General features: G+C 45.8%; 1 long non-coding RNA gene across 1 annotated transcript in view; it reads left to right on the plus strand.

The window, feature by feature from the left end:
* The window catches only part of LOC308578900, a 753,836-nt gene that overhangs the window by 306,431 nt on the left and 426,524 nt on the right, over positions 1-20,881 (plus strand). Inside the window, exon 2 of the long non-coding RNA XR_014004193.1 lies at positions 8,527-8,586. This is a non-coding gene — a long non-coding RNA (uncharacterized lncRNA). The remainder of the gene's footprint in view (positions 1-8,526; positions 8,587-20,881) is intronic.

Consider the following 20,881-nt stretch of genomic DNA (forward strand, 5'->3'; position numbering starts at 1 on the left):
TAATTACAGCTACAATTCCTAGAGTTCCCTGGCAAGAAGGGAACCCTAACCCTGCCCCCTAACTACAGCTTCAATTTCCAGAGTTCCCTGGCATGAAGGGAACCCTACCCCTACCCCACCCTACCCCTACCCCACCCTACCCTACCCCTAATCCTAATCCTAATACTTAAGCACCGTAACAAGTCTCCGTCCCCTTAACCACCTACAGTTCCCAGAATCCCTGAGGGGAAGCCATGCCTGTTTAAAGTGACTTCATAGCAGTTCTGTGGTGCACCTAATGTAGCCTAATGTTCCCTCCCTCATTTTCTTCTCTCTCCCCACTGCCCCATCTCTTGCAATGCAGCAGATGTCCGCCTGCAGTCGCCTTTCAAAGCTCCTTCTCTCAAGTATGGCCACAGCCTTGTCCATTCCTCACTGCCAGTATTTCACGTTCACTTCTCCGATGTAAATAGGGATGTCCTGTGGTTCTCTTGATGACTTTTAAGACTGGACTTGGGGAAAACCTCACCGGCTCCAGACATCCCTGTAAGGCAAAGGCAAACAGGTGAGTGGGATGGCCAACACCCGACAGCGTCCCCCCAGATTCCTCCTCTGTTTGGCTGCCTGTTAACAAACAAGGCTTCCAAACCAGTTTGCACCCATCTCAGCCAGCGTAGCCTCGCAACATCCACTAGCCTGAATGCAAATTCTTCCAACAACCATCCACCAGCTGCAACCTCTTCAGGTCCATTGCCAGACATCAACCAGCTTCAGAGCTGAGTGTCAGTCACCTTCAAGTAGTGATCCCACCAGCAAGTAATCTTTGTACTTGCCTTCTTCTTGCTCCACAGCATCCCAGCACCGGGTTATTGCCCCCTTCCGCTTGCCAGCTTGCCACCACGGGGCAGGAGACCACCAGGGCCACAGCATCCCAGCACCGGGCAATTGCCTCCTTCCGCTTGCCAGCTTGCTGTCACGGGATGGGAGACCACCTGGGCTGAGTGCCACCGAGCTGCCCATTTCTCTCTGGGGAGGGCAACTGCTGAGGCTTGCGCCTTGGCCCACATTTATACCCGCTCAGCAGCCAAATGTTTTTGTCACATCACAATCAACCCACGGACAATGTCAGCAGCTGGGGAGGCATCACAATCACTCCCTCAGCCCTCACAATGGTGAGCGCAGCTCAGCAGCCAACACACACACACACAAGTTGTGCCAATATCTGTGAAGGCCACACCGGAAACCCAAGTGGGCAGGAGGGGGGACATTTTTAGGCCCAGTGGTTGCATTTCCCTCCCCACAACACTAGTCAAAATGAACAGAGCAATGAAAGCAAGCCTTATTTAGATAAATTTATTGTCATTGTCCGTATATACACAGTATACACAACAACGAAAATCAAACACCCACCCAAAGACCGGGTTCACATATACATTTGCACGTATCTCCGACACTCTCATCCTATTCAAACATAATCTATGAAAACATAAAATCCAGAATAAACATGACCTATTAAGGCATAACATAACCTAAAACCTAAAACATAACCTAAAACCTATCTCATTCCTTCCTACTCTCTGCTTGCTAAACCTTGCAACTGGCCCTGAGATTATTATTATTGCAGTCAGAGCTCTTGGATAGAAACTATTCAGAAGGCGTGTGGTTCGTGTTTTCATTGTCCTATATCTTCTGCCCGAAGGCAATAGTTCAAAGAAGTTGTGAGCAGGGTGGGTGGGATCTCTCAGGATATTATGTGACTTCTTAAAAATGCGAGACGTGAAGATCTCATCCAGGGTTGGTAGTCGGAGCCCAATAACATTCTGGGCAATTTTAATTGTTCTCTGTATAGCTTTTTTATCCGTTTCAGAGCTGCTCCCATACCACGATAATATACTATAGGTTAAGACACTCTCAATGGTACTATGATAATAGGACAGAAGTAGGTGCTGGGATAGATTCAGTCCCCTGAGCATTCTCAGGAAATACAACCTCCCCTGCACCTTCCTCACAACCATATTAATATTTGCAGTCCATGAGAGGTCCTCCGAGATATAAATGCCCAGGTATTTGAAACTACCAACCCTCTCCACTTCCTCGCCATTTATGTGCAATGGTAACAATACACTTTTCTTTCTCCTAAAGTCAATTATGAGTTCTTTGGTTTTTTTGGTGTTAAGCATGAGATTATTTTCTTTACACCATTGAATTAACCCCTGTATCTTTGCACAGGAAGCTGTTCAAGGAATGACATGCAGAGAGAAAGTTAGCATCTCAGGAAAAAAGCACTTTTTCGTCAATCAATCAATCAATCAATCAATCATTTATTGTATTTGACTAAAAGCCATTACAAATCCAGTTACAAAAGCACCAAACCCAATGACCCAAACTTATGTTGTCCCCTGCTCCTTTCCCTGCAAGGGTTCAGGTGAGTGCAAAACGCCTTGGGGTGCAGCAAGTTTTGGGGAGGGGCTGGGGGGAGGATGCAATACTAGGGATGCAATTCCTAGGGAAAGAAAGTGGCCACGTGTTCAGTTATGGAAAACTTAATAAATACTTCATACAAAAATAAATAAATAAAATAAATACTCAATGACGTGCCTTTCAAGTAAGTGGAAATGAAGCAGCTGGTTGCCATGGTGAAATTATGATGACACTGTTACTCTGTAGTGGCAGTGCTGAAATCCTAAGTCAGATTCAAGGGGGGGGGGTTTCCCCCCAAGGCCAAGCCTACCAGCTAACAGTGACCTTAAGTTTTCCATTAAAACATGAAATGGTGCACATGCTACATCTTGTTTGTGCGCTTATCAGGCATGTCCAAGGTCCATTTTAGGGGCCTAATCCAGCCCACCGGTCAGTTTAATCCGGCCCCTGTGGCAGTTTATTTCCTGGGGTAAAATCCTAAAAAAACAAACCCTCAACAAATTCAACCCTAAGAAAAGGTTAACAACTTGGGTTGGCTGTTTCGGCGGCCCTCACAGCCCTTCACTTCATCAAATCTGGCCCTCTTTGAAAAAAGATTGGACAGGGTTACAGTCAAAGAGTTCAAGAGAAGCAGAGAAGCGGGTGCTGGATGTCCAGTTTCATTCTCTCCCGTGCTGCAGAGTGTGTGTGACTACTGGATCACATGCTCTGTGTGTTGACGTTCCATTCTTTGGAAGAGAGGGAACAGAAGGAACTGTGCGCCACTTCGGTCTTCTTTGTTCTGTGTTCTGTTCTGTTGTTGTTCTCTCTCGGACGGCCCACCCCCCATGGTGCTTCCCTTGGAAAAGGGGTGTGGTTTAAGCAGCCCGGTTGCCCCACCCTTTCCCATTGTGCCCTGTCCCTTTCCCTGCAAGGGTTCAGGTGAGTGCAAAATGCCTACCATAAACGCATGCAGAAAGACAAACGTATTTTGCCACCCTACTTCTCATGGTAATCACAACACTATACAACACAATACAATAAAAATACCTTTATTGGCATTTCAAGTTAAGACCTTCCAAAATGGCTTGAGATACAAAGTCTTCTTTCTGTTTCCTGTTTCTGAGAGATCTGAATTGGGAAATCCTTTCGATTCTTCATAAATAAGAGGCAGTGGGGTGAGGGAGGCCATGGCCACATCCACACCATTTAAAGCGCTATGAAGCCGCTTTAAACACTCATGGCTTAAACAACCCCCAAAGACTCTGGGAGCTATAGTTGGAAAAGGGTGCCAAGAGTTGTTAGGGAGCCCCGTTCCCTGCCAAGAAGGGAGCCCTACCTCTCTACCCCTACCCCTACCCCCACCCCCACCCCTGACGCTAACCCTAACGCTAACCCTTAAGCCTTAACTAGTACTACAATTGCCAGAGTTCCCTGACAAGAAGGGAACCCTTACCCTGCCCCCTAACTACAGCTACAATTCCCAGAGTTCCCTGGCAAAAAGGGAACCCTAACCCTGCCCCCTAACTAGAGCTACAATTCCCAGAGTTCCCTGGCAAGAAGGGAACCCTACCCCCACCCCCACCCCTACCCTACCCCTAATCCTAATCCTAATACTTAACCACCGTAACAAGTCTCCGTCCCCTTAACCACCTAAAGTTCCCAGAATCTCTGAGGGGAAGCCATGCCTGTTTAAAGTGACTTCATAGCAGTTCAGTGGTGCACCAAATGTGGCCTAATGTTTCCTCCCTCATTTTTTTCTCTCTCCCCACTGCCCCATCACTTGCAATCCAAAAGATGTCCGCCTGCAGTTTCCCTTCAAAGCTCATTCTCTCAGGTATGGCCACAGCCTTGTCCATTCCATTTCTGTTTCCTGTTTGCGAGAGATTTGAATCTCTTTAGATTTTGGTTTTAATCTCGATTTTTTCTCTCCATCTCATTTTGGCAGGTCTTAACTTGAAATGCCAATAAAAGTATTTTTATTGTATTGTGTTGTATAGTGTTGTGATTAACATGGGAAGTAGGGTGGTAAAATACGTTTGTCTTTCTGCATGCGTTTATAGTAGGCATTTTGCACTCACCTGAACCCTTGCAGGGAAAGGGACAGGGCACAATGGGAAAGGGTGGGGCAACCGGGCTGCTTAAACCACACCCCTTTTCCAAGGGAAGCACCATGGGGGGTGGGCCGTCTGAGAGAGAACAACAGAACACAGAACAAAGAAGACGGAAGTGGCGCACAGTTCCTTCTGTTCCCTCTCTTCCAAAGAATGGAGCATCAACACACAGAGTATGTGATCCAGTAGTCACACACACTCTGCAGCACGGGAGAGAATGAAACTCCGGACATCCAGCACCCGCTTCTCTGCTTCTCTTGAACTCTTTGACTGTAACCCTGTCCAATCTTTTTTCAAAGAGGGCCAGATTTGATGAAGTGAAGGGCCATGAGGGCCGTCAAAACAGCCCCTTTTTTAGGGTTTTACCCCAGGAAATAAACTGCCACAGGGGCCGGATTAAACTGACCCGTGGGCTGGATTAGGCCCCCCAAATGGACCTTGGACGTGCCTGATAAGCGCACAAACAAGATGTAGCGTGTGCACCATTTCATGTTTTACTGGAAAACTTAAGGTCACTGTTAGCTGGTAGGCTTGGCCTTGGGGGGAAATCCCCCCTTGAATCTGACTTAGGATTTCAGCACTGCCACTACAGAGTAACAGTGTCATCATAATTTCACCATGGCAACCAGCTGCTTCATTTCCACTTACTTGAAAGGCAGGTCATTGAGTATTTTATTTATTTATTTATTTATTTATTTTTGTATGAAATATTTATTAAGTTTTCCATAACTGAACACGTGGCCACTTTCTTTCCCTAGGAATTGCATCCCTAGCATTGCATCCTCCCCCCAGCCCCTCCCCAAAGCCTGCTGCACCCCAAGGCGTTTTGCACTCACCTGAACCCTTGCAGGGAAAGGAGCAGGGGACAATGGGAAGGGGCGTGGTGACCAGGCTGTTTAAACCACACCACTTTTCCAACAGAAGCGGCAAGGGGGGGGTCAGTATCCCACACCCCCTTCTCTGCTTCTCTTGAAATCTTTGACGTTATGGGGACAAGCACAATTACTGGAAAGAGATTGTTGGTAAGACATGGCTCAAAGTAAGGCAATGGGCTGGCACTGAAGCCAGTTAGGCTGCTTTACACTGACATAATGCACACTTCAGAGTGAGTTCCAACAACAGTTTCCCTATTCTCATGAAGATAAGATGCCCAAAGAGTTCAAATGATGCTTCTCCGTAACAGGGTTGCGCATTGTTGGTTATATTTTGACAGCAATAATATGAAGATTTACAAAACATAAGAAAAGACTGATCTGGTTCAGCGTTCTGTTTCAAGAACGGCCACCTAGATGCCTATGGGAAGCCCACAAGTTGGGCATGCGCACAATAGTGCTCATTTCAATGCAGCCACTACACATGACTCCTCCACAGTATGTTAAAATTGTTACTAAAATCACCCCCTTACTGTACCTAAAGCAAATTTGTGGAGGTGCACTTGTAAGTTCTGTGGGAGCGATTCCATTATTAAAGGAATATATGTTCCTGAGTATGTTTGCCTGACTGAAAGGTGTCCTGGAAGTCTGATTTAGGCCTCTTACTTGTCTGGATGGAGGACAGAGAAGAGTGAGTAAGCATGTGCAGAAATTAGCCTCCAATACACATTAAGATCTATGTTAGTAGTTCCACCCCCTTTTGCCTCGGCCCCACCCACTACTGTACAGGCATTTATTTTGTGTTTTTATCTCTTATTTATATGCTATGAACCACCCTGAGAACTACAGATGAATACAGGTACACAAATTTGTTTGTTTGTTTGTTTGTTTGTTTGGTGGCTGTTTGAAGATTGCCTGAAAGGGAATGTGGCCCTGGTTAAAAACCAAAATAATATCAGGAGCTGCAGTTAAAACAGAGGCAAATGTGGTCATTCGCTTGAGTGAAATGATCAAGAAACTTCAAACAATACCCCCTCCCTCTGAAATATTTCCATCTGTGCACTCTCTCTCTCTCTCTCTCATATGCACACACAAAGATAGAGAGAGCGAGAGAGATAGAAGGAAGGAAGGAAGGAAGGAAGGAAGGAAGGAAGGAAGGAAGGAAGGAAGGAAGGAAGGACCTACTCAGAAAGGTACCATCAAGCATATGAAAGCTCTGAGTAACATTCATTTAATGGAGAAATAACTTCTCCCAGGAAGCAAAGACTTGTTCGCTGCTCTTATGCAAAACTAGCCAAGCCTCCCAGCAGCTGTTCTTGCTGCATTTGCAGTTTGCACATCTGATTCACACTCCCAGAAGGCAAGATACACTATTGATTAAAGATTAAAACATGGTCTGGGTTCTACTGGGCAAAAGATGCAGGGGGAAAGTAAAATGACACAGTGCTGAAATGGTTTCAAAATTTCTGATTTTTGACTTTCTGAAACTTGCAGCATTTCTTGGAGTGTTACATTAAAAGTATTCTCTTGGAAGTCTTCCTTTGTAACCTAAGAAAGCTGCCTGGATCAGGCCAGTGGCCCAAGTTCAGCATCCCATTCTCACAGATGCCTGTGCAAAAACTGCAAGCAGAATCTGACCACAACAGCCCTCGTGATTCTCAGGAACTGATATGCAGAAATATGCCGCCTCTGAACCTGGAGGTACTACATAGCCATCACTTGACACATCGCTCATTTCACATGGCATTCACCTGGCTCCCCCCCCCCCAAGAATCTGGGAGCCATAGTTTGGGTCATTGGGTTTGGTGCTTTTGTAACTGGCTTTATAATGGGTTTTAGTCAAATACAATAAATGAATGATTGATTGATTGACTGACGAAAAAGTGCTTTTTTCCTGAGATGCTAACTTTCTCTCTGCATGTCATTCCTTGAACAGCTTCCTGTGCAAAGATAAGACTTGCTTTCATTGCTCTGTTCATTTGTGCATTTGACTAGTGTTGTGGGGAGGGAAATGCAACCACTGGGCCTAAAAATGTCCCCCCTCCTGCCCACTTGGGCTTCCGGTGTGGCCTTCACAGATATTGGCACAACTTGTGTGTGTGTGTGTGTGTGTGTGTGTGTGTGTTGGCTGCTGAGCTGCGCTCACCATTGTGAGGGCTGAGGGAGTGATTGTGATGCCTCCCCAGCAGCTGACATTGTCCGTGGGTTGATTGTGATGTGACAAAAGCATTTGGCTGCTGAGCGGGTATAAATGTGGGCCAAGGCGCAAGCCTCAGCAGTTGCCCTCCCCAGAGAGAAATGGGCAGCTCAGTGGCACTCAGCCCAGGTGGTCTCCTATCCCGTGACAGCAAGCTGGCAAGCGGAAGGAGGCAATTGCCCGGTGCTGGGATGCTGTGGAGCAAGGAGAAGGCAAGTACAAAGATGACTTGCTGGTGGGATCGCTACTTGAAGGTGACTGACACTCAGCTCTGAAGCTGGTTGATGTCTGGCAATGGACCTGATGAGGTTGCAGCTGGTGGATGGTTGTCGGAAGAATTTGCATTCAGGCTAGTGGATGTTGCGAGGCTACGCTGGCTGAGATGGGTGCAAACTGGTTTGGAAGCCTTGTTTGTTAACAGGCAGCCAAACAGAGGAGGAATCTGGGGGGACGCTGTCGGGTGTTGGCCATCCCACTCACCTGTTTGCCTTTGCCTTACAGGGATGTCTGGAGCCGGTGAGGTTTTCCCCAAGTCCAGTCTTAAAAGTCATCAAGAGAACCACAGGACATCCCTATTTACATCGGAGAAGTGAACGTGAAATACTGGCAGTGAGGAATGGACAAGGCTGTGGCCATACTTGAGAGAAGGAGCTTTGAAGGGAGACTGCAGGCGGACATCTGCTGCATTGCAAGTGATGGGGCAGTGGGGAGAGAGAAGAAAATGAGGGAGGAAACATTAGGCTACATTAGGTGCACCACAGAACTGCTATGAAGTCACTTTAAACAGGCATGGCTTCCCCTCAGGGATTCTGGGAACTGTAGGTGGTTAAGGGGACGGAGACTTGTTACGGTGGCTAAGTATTAGAATTAGGATTAGGGGTAGGGTGGGGTGGGGGTAGGGGTAGGGGTAGGGCTCCCTTCATGCCAGGGAACTCTGGGAATTGTAGCTCTAGTTAGGGGGCAGGGTTAGGGTTCCCTTTTTGCCAGGGAACCCTGGGAATTGTAGCTGTAGTTAGGGGACAGGGTTAGGGTTCCCTTCTTGCCAGGGAACTCTGGGAATTGTAGCTCTAGTTAAGGCTTAAGGGTTAGCGTTAGGGTTAGAGTTAGCGTCAGGGGTAGGGGTGGGGGTAGGGGTAGAGGTAGGGTTCCCTTCTTGGCAGGGAACGGGGCCCCCTAACAACTCTTGGCACCCTTTTCCAACTATAGCTCCCAGAGTCTTTGGGGGTTGTTTAAGCCATGAGTGTTTAAAGCGGCTTCATAGCGCATTAAATGGTGTGGATGTGGCCATGGCCTCCCTCACCCCACTGCCTCTTATTAATGAAGAATCGAAAGGATTTCCCAATTCAAATCTCTCAGAAACAGGAAACAGAAATGGAATGGACAAGGCTGTGGCCATACTTGAGAGAAGGAGCCTTGAAGGGAGACTGCAGGCGGACATCTGCTGCATTGCAAGTGATGGGGCAGTGGGGAGAGAGAAGAAAATGAGGGAGGGAACATTAGGCCACATTTGGTGCACCACTGAACTGCTATGAAGTCACTTTAAACAGGCATGGCTTCCCCTCAGGGATTCTGGGAACTGTAGGTGGTTAAGGGGGCGGAGACTTGTTACGGTGGTTAAGGATTAGGATTAGGGGTAGGGTGGGGTGGGGGTAGGGGTAGGGTTCCCTTCATGCCAAGGAACTCTGGGAATTGTAGCTCTAGTTAGGGGGCAGGGTTAGGGTTCCCTTCTTGCCAGGGAACTCTGGGAATTGTAGCTGTAGTTAGGGGGCAGGGTTAGGGTTCCCTTCTTGCCAGGGAACTCTGGGAATTGTAGCTCTAGTAAAGGCTTAAGTGTTAGCGTTAGGGCTAGAGTTAGGGTTAGCGTCAGGGGTAGGGGTGGGGGTGGGGTGGGGTAGAGGTAGGGTTCCCTTCTTGGCAGGGAACGGGGCCCCCTAACAACTCTTGGCACCCTTTTCCAACTATAGCTCCCAGAGTCTTTGGGGGTGTTTAAGCCATGAGTGTTTAAAGCGGCTTCATAGCGCATTAAATGGTGTGGATGTGGCCATGGCCTCCCTCACCCCACTGCCTCTTATTAATGAAGAATCGAAAGGATTTCCCAATTCAGATCTCTCGGAAACAGGAAACAGAAAGAAGACTTTGTATCTCAAGCCATTTTGGAAGGTCTTAACTTGAAATGCCAATAAAGGTATTTTTATTGTATTGTGTTGTATAGTGTTGTGATTGCCATGGGAAGTAGGTAAAGGTAAAGGTAAAGGTACCCCTGCCCGTCACGGGCCAGTCTTGACAGACTCTGGGGTTTGTGCGCCCATCTCACTCTATAGGCCGTGGGCCAGCGCTGTCCGGAGACACTTCCAGGTCACATGGCCAGCGTGACAAAGCTGCATCTGGCGAGCCAGCGCAGCACACGGAATGCCGTTTACCTTCCCGCTGGTAAGCGGTACCTATTTATCTACTTGCACCCAGGGGTGCTTTCGAACTGCTAGGTTGGCAGGCGCTGGGACCGAGCAGCGGGAGCGCACCCCGCCGCGGGGATTCGAACCGCCAACCTTTCGATCGGCAAGCCCTAGGCGCTGAGGCTTTTACCCACAGCGCCACCCGCGTCCCATGGGAAGTAGGGTGGTAAAATACATTTGTCTTTCTGCATGCGTTTATAGTAGGCATTTTGCACTCACCTGAACCCTTGCAGGGAAAGGGACAGGGCACAATGGGAAAGGGTGGGGCAACCGGGCTGCTTAAACCACACCCCTTTTCCAACGGAAGCACCATGGGGGGTGGGCCGTCCGAGAGAGAACAACAGAACACAGAACAAAGAAGACGGAAGTGGCGCGCAGTTCCTTCTCTTCCCTCTCTTCCAAAGAATGGAATGTCAACACACAGAGCATGTGATCCAGTAGTCACACACACTCTGCAGCACGGGAGAGAATGAAACTCCGGACATCCATTACCCCCTTCTCTGCTTCTCTCGAACTCTTTGACGGTATCCCTGTCCTATCTTTTTTCAAAGAGGGCCAGATTTGATGAAGTGAAGGGCTGTGAGGGCCGCCGAAACAGCCAACCCAAGTTGTTAACCTTTTCTTAGGGTTGAATTTGTTGAGGGTTTGTTTTTTTAGGATTTTACCCCAGGAAATAAACTGCCACAGGGGCCGGATTAAACTGACCCGTGGGCTGGATTAGGCCCCTAAAATGGACCTTGGACATGCCTGATAAGCGCACAAACAAGATGTAGCGTGTGCACCATTTCATGTTTTACTGGAAAACTTAAGGTCACTGTTAGCTGGTAGGCTTGGCCTTGGGGGGAAATCCCCCCCCCAAAGCTTGCTGCACCCCAAGGCGTTTTGCACTCACCTGAACCCTTGCAGGGAAAGGAGCAGGGGACAACATAAGTTTGGGTCATTGGGTTTGGTGCTTTTGTAACTGGATTTGTAATGGCTTTTAGTCAAATACAATAAATGATTGATTGATTGATTGATTGATTGACGAAAAAGTGCTTTTTTCCTGAGATGTGAAGGGCCCTTATCAACCGAAGTTGTTGAGCTTTTTTATTATTTTACCTCAAAGTAAAGCTTTTCTTTTTAAATTGAAGTTGTTGAGTTTTTTTAGGATTTTACCCCAGGAAATAAACTGCCACAGTAGCTGGATTAAACCAACCGGCGGGTCGGATTAGGCCCCCGAAGCGGACTTTGGACCTGCCTGGCAGGGAGAGTATTGTGGGCCGAATAGAGAGGCCTGGGAACTTCCCACCCCTATGGATGCCATATTTTGTTGAGCTTTTTTAAGGATAACCTCAAGATTGACTTGCCTAAGATCCAGGACATAGTGCCACCTTTTGGAAATTACCCCCCAGACATCAGTTTTGAAATCCCAGATGAATGAGACTTGAGTTTCTCCTGTACTAAAGATCAAAGGTTTAGTGACAGGAAATGGGTCTGAAAACAAAGGGCAATAGGGAGAGTATTTCTGGCAGAGCTTTTGTTATTGTTTTTGTTTAGTCGTTTAGTCGTGTCTGACTCTTCGTGGCCCCATGGACCAGAGCACGCCAGGCACTCCTGTCTTCCACTGCCTCCCGCAGTTTCGTCAAACTCATGCTGGTAGCTTTGAGAACACTGTCCAACCATCTCTTCTCATGAGGTGGCCAAAGTATTGGAGCCTCAGCTTCAGGACCTGTCCTTCCAGTGAGCACTCAGGGCTGATTTCCTTCAGAATTTATAGGTTTGATCTTCTTGCAGTCCATGGGACTCTCAAGAATCTCCTCCAGCACCATAATTCAAAAGCATCAATTCTTCGGCGGTCAGCCTTCTTTACATATGGAGCTTTTCTCACAATTTGCAAGAACCCTAAGCTGAATATCTTTTGAAAGTAGTACAGGGGCTGGTGTGGTAGCCTCTGGGAAGTCACATTGGTAGGGATATCCTTATATATTGTTTTATCTGTCCAAGTAGCTAATAATCATGCATTGTGGAAGGATGTGCCCCCTGCTATGGCTACTATCATCCTGGACTATCAGCATCATTGCATTCCTTCCTACAGACTCTTCCTCAATGTTGTACCTGCCTTTCAGTATTGCAAACAAAAAATCCTCTTGGGACTCGTTTGCTGTCTGCTCCACCCTGGAACTGGTTTGCGCACAGCCATTTATTCACATGCCCCCTTCCCTGTCATTAAAGTTCAAGAATGGTAATATAAACTATGATAAAGTTTGATAGCCAGAGAAACAACAAATAGGTAATTAAACAACATGGTTTGTGTAAAAATGTAACTGGTCCACTAGCCTCGAAGATTCTTAAGCAAAAATGAGTAACAATTAAGTCAACACTGGTTTAGGAAGAATGGCTTGGCCTTATATTATCAAGTGTCAAAACTATCTCAAAGGCCTTTTCAAAATTTTACTAGCTAGAGTTGATGCTCTGCCAAGTGATCTTGGTGAACATTTTAGCCTTATAATGAGCACTGACATTTTCTCAGCATTATTTTCCCCCAGTAACACTACACTAGGAGCAGCCCCATCTGACATTCTCCGTGAAGGCCTAATTAACTTTCATTTTGTATAAAGTGGGCAGTCAGTAACACATTGAGCATAGTGCTGTGGATGGGCTGAACTGCTTTTTCTTTCCAAATATGTTCACTCTGATTCTGATCCCTTCTCATTTGTCCAAAAGTGTCCTTTGCATCACTTTGAAAGGGCATTTCCCCCTTACAACAAGATAGTTGTATCTCCAGATAGTGACACTTTCTCAGGTGTTCACCTAGAAGTCCATTCCATCCCCTTCTTGTATGTCAGATTCTAATCTATGAATGTGCATGGTTTTCTGCAGAAAAATTAACTTTTAAATATGTATGTTAAAACATGTTTTCTCTCAAAAATGCATTTCTAAACACATTTTGATTCAGAAAGTGCAAAAGACAGTAGATAAATGAGCTCTAATACACCCATTAGTTGTGGACCAGGTGAGTTCATACTTGAATTCACAAATACTGAATTCTTTAAGCATCCCTCCTTATACACCACATCTGTGGGTTGGACAACAAAACATGCCATGATGTAGTTCCCTGTACTTGAACTCCATACTTGAACTTAGCAACTGACTTGAAAGCCTTTGCTGGATCAATGATATAGTTTATTGGAGCCTTTGTAATATACAGTGTTTATTACGACAAATGATCAATGAGGAGGAAGGTCCATAGCTCAATGGAAGAGTATCTGCCTTGCATGCAGTTAATGTGGGAATGTTAAGGATAGCAGGAAAGGATATATTGAATAAGTATTATCCTTCCTTCACTCACGCTAGCAGAGTGATGTAGCAGAGCAGATTCCCTTCAATATAGCAGGAAGCTAGTTTGCAGATTCGTTTGAATCTCTTTAGTTAAGTAATCCAATCTGACTTGCCCAGATGGATTATTCCTGGTGTTTCCTTTTATCCCTCTTAAAAGAATAAAGACACAAGAGTTTACTCACATTTCAGTTCACGATTTGATCCCTGAAAGGCAGGCTTTCCTTAGTAGTTACGTACATAACAATCTGTGAGTTCATCTCACATGGAGATTGAGCTCATGTGCTGCTGGCTGAGAGCCAGCAGACAGCAAAATTACATTAAAAAAACAAAATGGTTGTAGCAGGGCAGCATGGCAGCAAGAAAGCAGCAGTTAACAGATCAGCAAGGGAGAGAGACAAGAGAGAGAAAATGGCTGCATGACTTGGCTCTTTTATGGAGTCACCCATCTCTCAGATCACATGCAGGGGAGGGACGCTCCAGACCAGCGGAACAGGAAGTTACACTAACTGGAGTAACATCCCCCTGCCTGTGCCCACTCTAGGGAAATAAGGAATATTGCATTTGACTGTTCCAATGGATTACATTCCACAGGTAGTATCATCACAGGTTTCATTTTCCTGGAGATTTCATTGTACAGTGGTACCTCGGGTTACAGGCGCTTCAGGTTACATATGCTTCAGATTACAGACTCTGCTAAGCCAGAAATTGTACCTTGGGTTAAGAACTTTGCTTCAGATGAGAACAGAAATCATGCTCCTGCAGCGCGGCAGCAGCAGGAGGCCCCATTAGCTAAAGTGGTGCTTCAGGTTAAGAACAGTTTCAGGTTAAGAACGTATCTCTGGAATGAATTAAGTACTTAACCACTGTATTCGGGACACGGGTGGTGTTGTGGGTTACAGAGCCTAGGATTTGCTGATCAGAAGGTCGGCTGTTCGAATCCCCGCGACGGGGTGAGCTCCGATTGCTCAGTCCCTGCTCCTGCCAACCTAGCAGTTCGAAAGCACGTCAACGTGCAAGTAGATAAATAGGTACCACTCCGGCGGGAAGGTAAACAGCATTTCCGTGTGCTGCTCTGGTTCGCCAGAAGCGGCTTAGTCATGCTGGCCACATGACCCAGAAGCTGTATGCCGGCTCCCTCGGCCAATAAAGCAAGATGAGCGCCGCAACCCCAGAATCGGCCACGACTGGACCTAATGGTCAGGGGTCCCTTTACCTTTACCACTGTATTCAGTGTATGTGTAAGCATGTGTTGACCATTTTTTTGGAAAGCCTCCAAATGTGGATTGAACCAGAACATGGTGAGCTGAATCTTGAGAAGTGTTGTAATATGCATAAGATGTTTTGACCAAACCCAAATTCCCTGGGGGGAGAAAATAATGTCTTCTCCGTATTGAAAAAAATTCTTGTGTGATGGGCATTGAGGCAAATTTGTAGGAGCTTAATCATGTTAAGTAGAAGCAGCCACACCACACTTCTGTAAAATAAAGTGAGTAAGATGAAAAAGACTGCAGTGAAAAAGTCATTGTTCAGCTATGTCTTCTCAGAGCATTCACCAAAGTCAGCTGATCTAATGGAACTTTAATCAATAATCTCTATTCATGAGAGGTTTATACTAGTTCTTGTCATCATTGCAAAGCATCCAACAGAATGCCCATGATTCAAAATACGTCTTGACAAATGTTAATTTCAGAAAAGAGCAATTCTAAAATTGATCTGAATTGCATCTCATTGTAACTTTGGAAATCGCTGGAGATGACGATTTTTTCCTTTATGCCCCCCAGCCGCAAATATTTTAATGTGAACAAAATGCAGTACCTGGATAACAACTTTGCAGCTTGTCCTACTTTTACATTATAGTCATGGTTCAACAGGGTATTAAAGGCAATATGCAATTATAATGCAATTGCCCTTGTGTTTAAAATTAGCTGCGCATTTAAGGGACTCATTTATGATTAATAATCAGTTATATTTCATTTGTAATATGCAAAGTGCGCTGCTATTGTTACCCAGTTAATTCGCACAACAATCCTTAGAGATAGTTTACTGTAATTGCCAAAATGACCTATTCCCCAGACGAGGAGCTAAGGAATAATTAAAGCCCAGGCTACAAGTCACTCTGGCACTGCCACAAAATACAGATGTACAAGCTTCATTGTCCATCAGACATATTGCAAAAACTGGATGTAGTATGGTGGCTGCCACACTGCATTGATGTATTAGAGAAGTAGTGGGGAACCTTAGGCCCAGGGTTCAAATGCAGCCCTGCAGGCACCTGTCTCTCCCACCCCATACTATTCATAAAAAATATGAATGGTTTGCAACAGCCAAACATACAGTAAAACCATACCATAAAATTTACATTTTTACTGGCCACCCAAATCTCTGCCAAGTGGTGTGAGATTCCAGGGGTCTTGACACTTAACCAGGGTACAGGATTAATTTGGGGAAAATGAGGCACAGCAGAGTCTGCAGTGTCCTTATGAAATAAAGTTTATTTACACATATTTACACCTGAGTTTAGATGGAGAGAGATTTAACAGCATTCACATCTCAAGAGGGAGTTGTCCTCCTCAGTAACTGTCAGGAGCAGGAGTCAGGGATAGGTCAGCAATAAAGAACATGGTGTCCACGAAGTTAGCTCTTTATTCAAAGAAACCAAAACAGTACAGGCCTAGTGATCCCAGCAACTTTTCCCAGAAGGTCTTGCTCCATTGAGGCAGTGGCCAGGACTGAAGGTCCCCACTTTCCCACCACCCTCTAAGGCTGTTCATCTCCAGGGTCTTTCCCAAGAAGTTGTTTGCATACAACCAATCTCTGCTCTGCTGTTTTCATTTATCTGCGTGTTCTAGGAGACCAGAGGGGAGGATAGTTCACTGCAGGAGGAGGAGAGTCCCTGGATTCTTAAGCAACTCTGTCTCAACACTGCTTGTTGGCCAACCTCCTCTCCAGCCTCTGATTCTGGACTGCTCTTTGCCACAGACTCTCGCTGCTCAGTAAACCCTGTTGCCTCTTCAGTTTCCAATACCTCCTCCTCTCAGTCTGTTCCCTCTTCTCCCTTCTCATCCTCGTTCTTTCCCTGGGGGTTCCCTTGTGGCTTCCCCAGCTGGTGCCTGCCAGCACTCCTCTGCATCCAGACAGTCCATGAAAGCAGCAGAGCATTGGATTCACATGCATCCTAAGCACCATCCTAGTGTCTCTCTGTAACAGTCTACTCTAGCCTGGCGGCATGGCTGCTGGCCTTTAGTCCCTGCATGGAGTTCTGCTCTACTTCTGCACCTCCTTCCCAGAACCCCTTGCCAGTGGCAGAGGAAGGGGGCAGTGCTCCCTGGGTGCCACCTCCATGGGGGTGTGTGACAAGGCACCCCGTGGGGGGCTCGCCCCATGCTGCCCCCAGGTGCGGCAGCATATTACGCCGCCGCTACCATACAGCTGCAGCCGCATACAGAGGATCCTCCATTCGCAGCTGCAGTGCGGCGGCAGAGGGATCCTGCCGCCGTCCATAAGGTGCTCAAGTGGCACCGTCAGCAAACTGCCTGGCAGCACATGCATGGCACTGCTACATACACGTTTGGCGTGCGCGCATGCATTGTACATACAGCACCGTGCATGCGTTGTACATACGGTGCATGTGCATGCAATGTACATAGCAGTTTGCGCACGTGCTGTACGTAGTGATGCCACACATGCGCCATACGTACGGCATACATACATGCACCTCCGGGTGGTTTGCCCTGCCCCCAACACCCCTGCAGTGGGGGGGGGTCTCCTTCCTTTGCCCCTGTCCCTTGCCTAAGGCAACTCCCTCCTTACATAATCCCCCCCTCGCCTTGGCAATCTACATTTCAAAAGCCTCCTGCAAAAGCACTTTCCCCCCTGTGTTGACATCACCTCTCCATAACCCTGACAACCTCTATTCCCAGCTCTCCTGTTGTCTTTGCTAACTAATGCACTGCTGAGGGAGGGACTCCACTTCCCTTCTCACCTGAGACTGAACAGTCTTACCTTTTGCCAGGGTAATGACTCTGCTCTCTTCTGCTTTGTTATTCGATGGCACCTCTGTCAGCTTATCTCTTGAACAGGAGAACTGGCCCAGACTATATGTTTATGCTGTATCTGGCATCTTCCCTTAATTTTCCAAATACAGTGGTACCTCTGGTTAAGAAGTTAATTTATTCTGGAGGTCCGTTCTTAACCTGAAACTGTTCTTAACCTGAGGTACTACTTTAGCTAATGGGGCCTCCCGCTGCTAGAGCGCGATTTCTGTTCTCTTCCTGAAGCAAAGTTCTTAACCCAAGGTACTATTTCTGGATTAGCGGAGTTTGTAACGTGAAGCGTCTGTAACCTGAAGCATCTGTAACCCGAGGTACCACTATTAGCTAAATGCTACCATTTACTAAATGGTATTTAGAGGGATCTACTCCCCCTATTCATAACAATATGAATAGTCTGTCTGTCTGTCTGTCTATCTTTGGGAATAATCCACTGTAGAGTGGTGGAAATACAAACCAAAGTTGCATTCAAAGAGCACTTTATTCCATTTTCCTGACCTTTTTTTAACCTAATAATTTCAAGGCTTTATATGATAATTCACATGATGTAAAAACCCTTCTAGAAATCTGGTGGAATCTAGTCAAAGTTTGGAGCTAATTTTTGTGTTAATCGTTTCCAGAAGATGATCTGTTTGCAACCCCGTTAACTTGGAATATTGTAGGAGATTTGCTTTGTAATTTCATGTAGTGAAATTTGAAATGGTATCCTAGCATGCAGTTCTTTCTTGCCAACATGGTAGCATTTTGATCAAAGAGCTGTAGTTCCATAACACAACAGGTACTACAGTGTGAAAGTAATATTAGGAACCGGGACAGAAGAGTAAGCATTATAACCACTAAGAATAATGCAACAAAGCCCAAATCTGAATGTAGCGTAAGGGCCTTTTCAGAATCAGAGTCCTTTGCGCTGCTACAGGGCCAGTGGCATAGCGTGGGTTGTCAGCACCCGGGGCAAGGCAAGTAATTTGCGCCCCCTAACCCGTGGATTTGCGCCCCCTAACCCTAACCCCCAGATGTTGCGCCCGGTGTGGCCGGCCCCCCCTGCACCCCCACGCTACGCCACTGTACAGGGCATTCTGGGATGCGCTCTGCATGTGACTCTAGAGACAGTGTACATTGACTCTGAACAGACCAGGTCCTGCCCAACATTAAATGAGAACAAAAATGGTAATAATAAGAACTTAAGAAGAGCCTGCTGGGTCAGGCCAATGCCCCATCTAATCCTGCATCCTGTACTCCAAGTGGCCAACCAGATGTCTGTAGGAAACCCGCAAGCAGGACTTGGGCACAAGAGCACTCTTCTCTCCTGTGGTTTCCAGCTACTGGTATTTATAAATGTTGTTGCCTTCCACTGTGGAGGTTGATCAGAGCCAACATGGCTAGTAGCTTAGTAGACAGAGTCCTTAAGGCTTAGGTCTTTAATAGTAAGGGGGGAAAGGGCCCTCTTGGCTCACACCAATGCCCATCTAGTCAAGCATCGTATAATATGAGGCATATACCTCAGGTTACATACGCTTCAGGTTACATATGCTTCAGGTTACAGACTACGCTAACCCAGAAATAGTGCTTCAGGTTAAAAACTTTGCTTGAGGATGAGAACAGAAATCGTGCTCTGGCGGTGCGGCAGCAGCGGGAAGCCCCATTAGCTAAAGTGGTGCTTCAGGTTAAGAACAGTTTCAGGTTAAGTACGGACCTCCGGAACGAATTAAGTACTTAACCTGAGGTACCACTGTATGGAGTTTTCAGTGTGTCTTCTCACTCCTGGACAACACACTGCAGTTGCAAAAATATAATTTTCTACACCCTTTTTAGAAGTATAGCCTTCCTGTCCTATCATGCCAGTAACCACTGACTAGCTTAGCAGAAGTTTCTTCATGCTTTCTCAACTGTATTAAAAACAGAAGAGTTTTAAAAAGTTATAGTGTAGCAGAGTAGTCTAGGCTTTAGGTTCACCAAAAAGAGAGAAATGGATCACCAACGAAAAAGGACAAAAAACTTGATGATTTGCACAAAATGTACATATTATTTATTACATTCAGCTGGTCACTTTATACAAAAGAAATACCCATAAAGTGACTTGACAAGATAAAATACACCAAATTTAAGAAAGTTAAATTCAGAAAAATTAAAACAACAAACACTGCAACACTACATTACTCATCCAGTAAAATATTAATACCCATCCCACTAAGAGATGTTCTCCACTTTAGGAGGTAACTTAATTACCAAAGGTCTGATGAGACAAAAAGGTCCTACCCTAAAGACTGACAAGGATGGAGCCAGGCATTTCCCCTCGAAGAGAGCATTCCAAAGAAAGGGAGCCACCATTGAAAAGGCTCAGTCTCATGTGGCTACCCTCCACACCTCCCTTGAGTGGGGAACAAGGAAAGGGGCCTCTGGTGAAGACCTCAGAGCCAGGGCTGGTTCATATGAGGATTGCATGTGTTAATTTGTATGTATAGATATACATTTAGAAACAATTACTATAATTTAAACAGAAATACAATACATCTCACAGTTATGGGAAAGATTGATTTAGTGATCTGTGAGCCTGAGCGGTTTGCTGTCTAGGTGGTAACTGTTAATGGGCAATTTTGATGCTTTTGCTCACCCTTCTCATGGCCCTCTCTCTTTAAGATGGACTTGGATCAGACAAGTCCCTGGACACATTAAGGTAGAGGACCGTTATCTGTAAAGTAGGACTCATGACCACCCTACTAAAGCTGTGATTCTAGTCATGATAGTGCCTTTGCAATTCCATTAAACCATTTTGATCTGTGGGTCTTGCCATAGGTCCCGAGCTTGATATTTCTAGTTCAGAAAATATTATCCACTGCCGACTTCTAGTAAGACTTCAAGTTCATTTTGCATTGATTTTCACGAGTGTCCCTCCCGCTCCACCTCCAGAAATCAAAGTTAAAAATATTGATGAATTCATTTGGATTTGTGCTGATAGATACATTTTGAATATGAACCAAAAAAAGAAAGAAGTACTTTGTTTCATTTCTTTCATAAATCAAAGTTGCACTTCTTTCATAAACGAGAAATGTTTTCTAAGCTAAAACTAAACTTCTGACAGAGTTGAAGTTGTACATTTGCATAAAGAAAATGTTGAAATAACACATTCAGAATCAATACTTTGCTCCTTGACACAAAGGCACGGGAGGAGAAAAAAAGCTCTAATATGTCAAGCTCAAATATATCTGTCTTAAGCAACTTGTGAAAAAAGACCAATAGGTCTCATCCGGATAGACGAGCTGAGGGAATATCTGTCAAGGCATATTGATCTGTTGCTGTACAATGTAGTTTTAACGGATTTCTACTTCACAAAATTCACTGTAAGTGTTCTTCAAATTTGGGGGATTAAAATTACAAGTGTAAATCTACGTAGTCAATTCTTTAAATGACTTAGGGAAGAAGATAAAGAAAACAATGGTTGCTAACTCCTGATTAGGGAAAGAGCTTTTGGCAACCACCCAACCCCCAAACACCCCCCCCC

The sequence above is a fragment of the Podarcis bocagei genome (assembly GCF_964188305.1).
Source record: "Podarcis bocagei genome assembly, chromosome: Z".
NCBI lineage: Eukaryota > Metazoa > Chordata > Lepidosauria > Squamata > Lacertidae > Podarcis > Podarcis bocagei.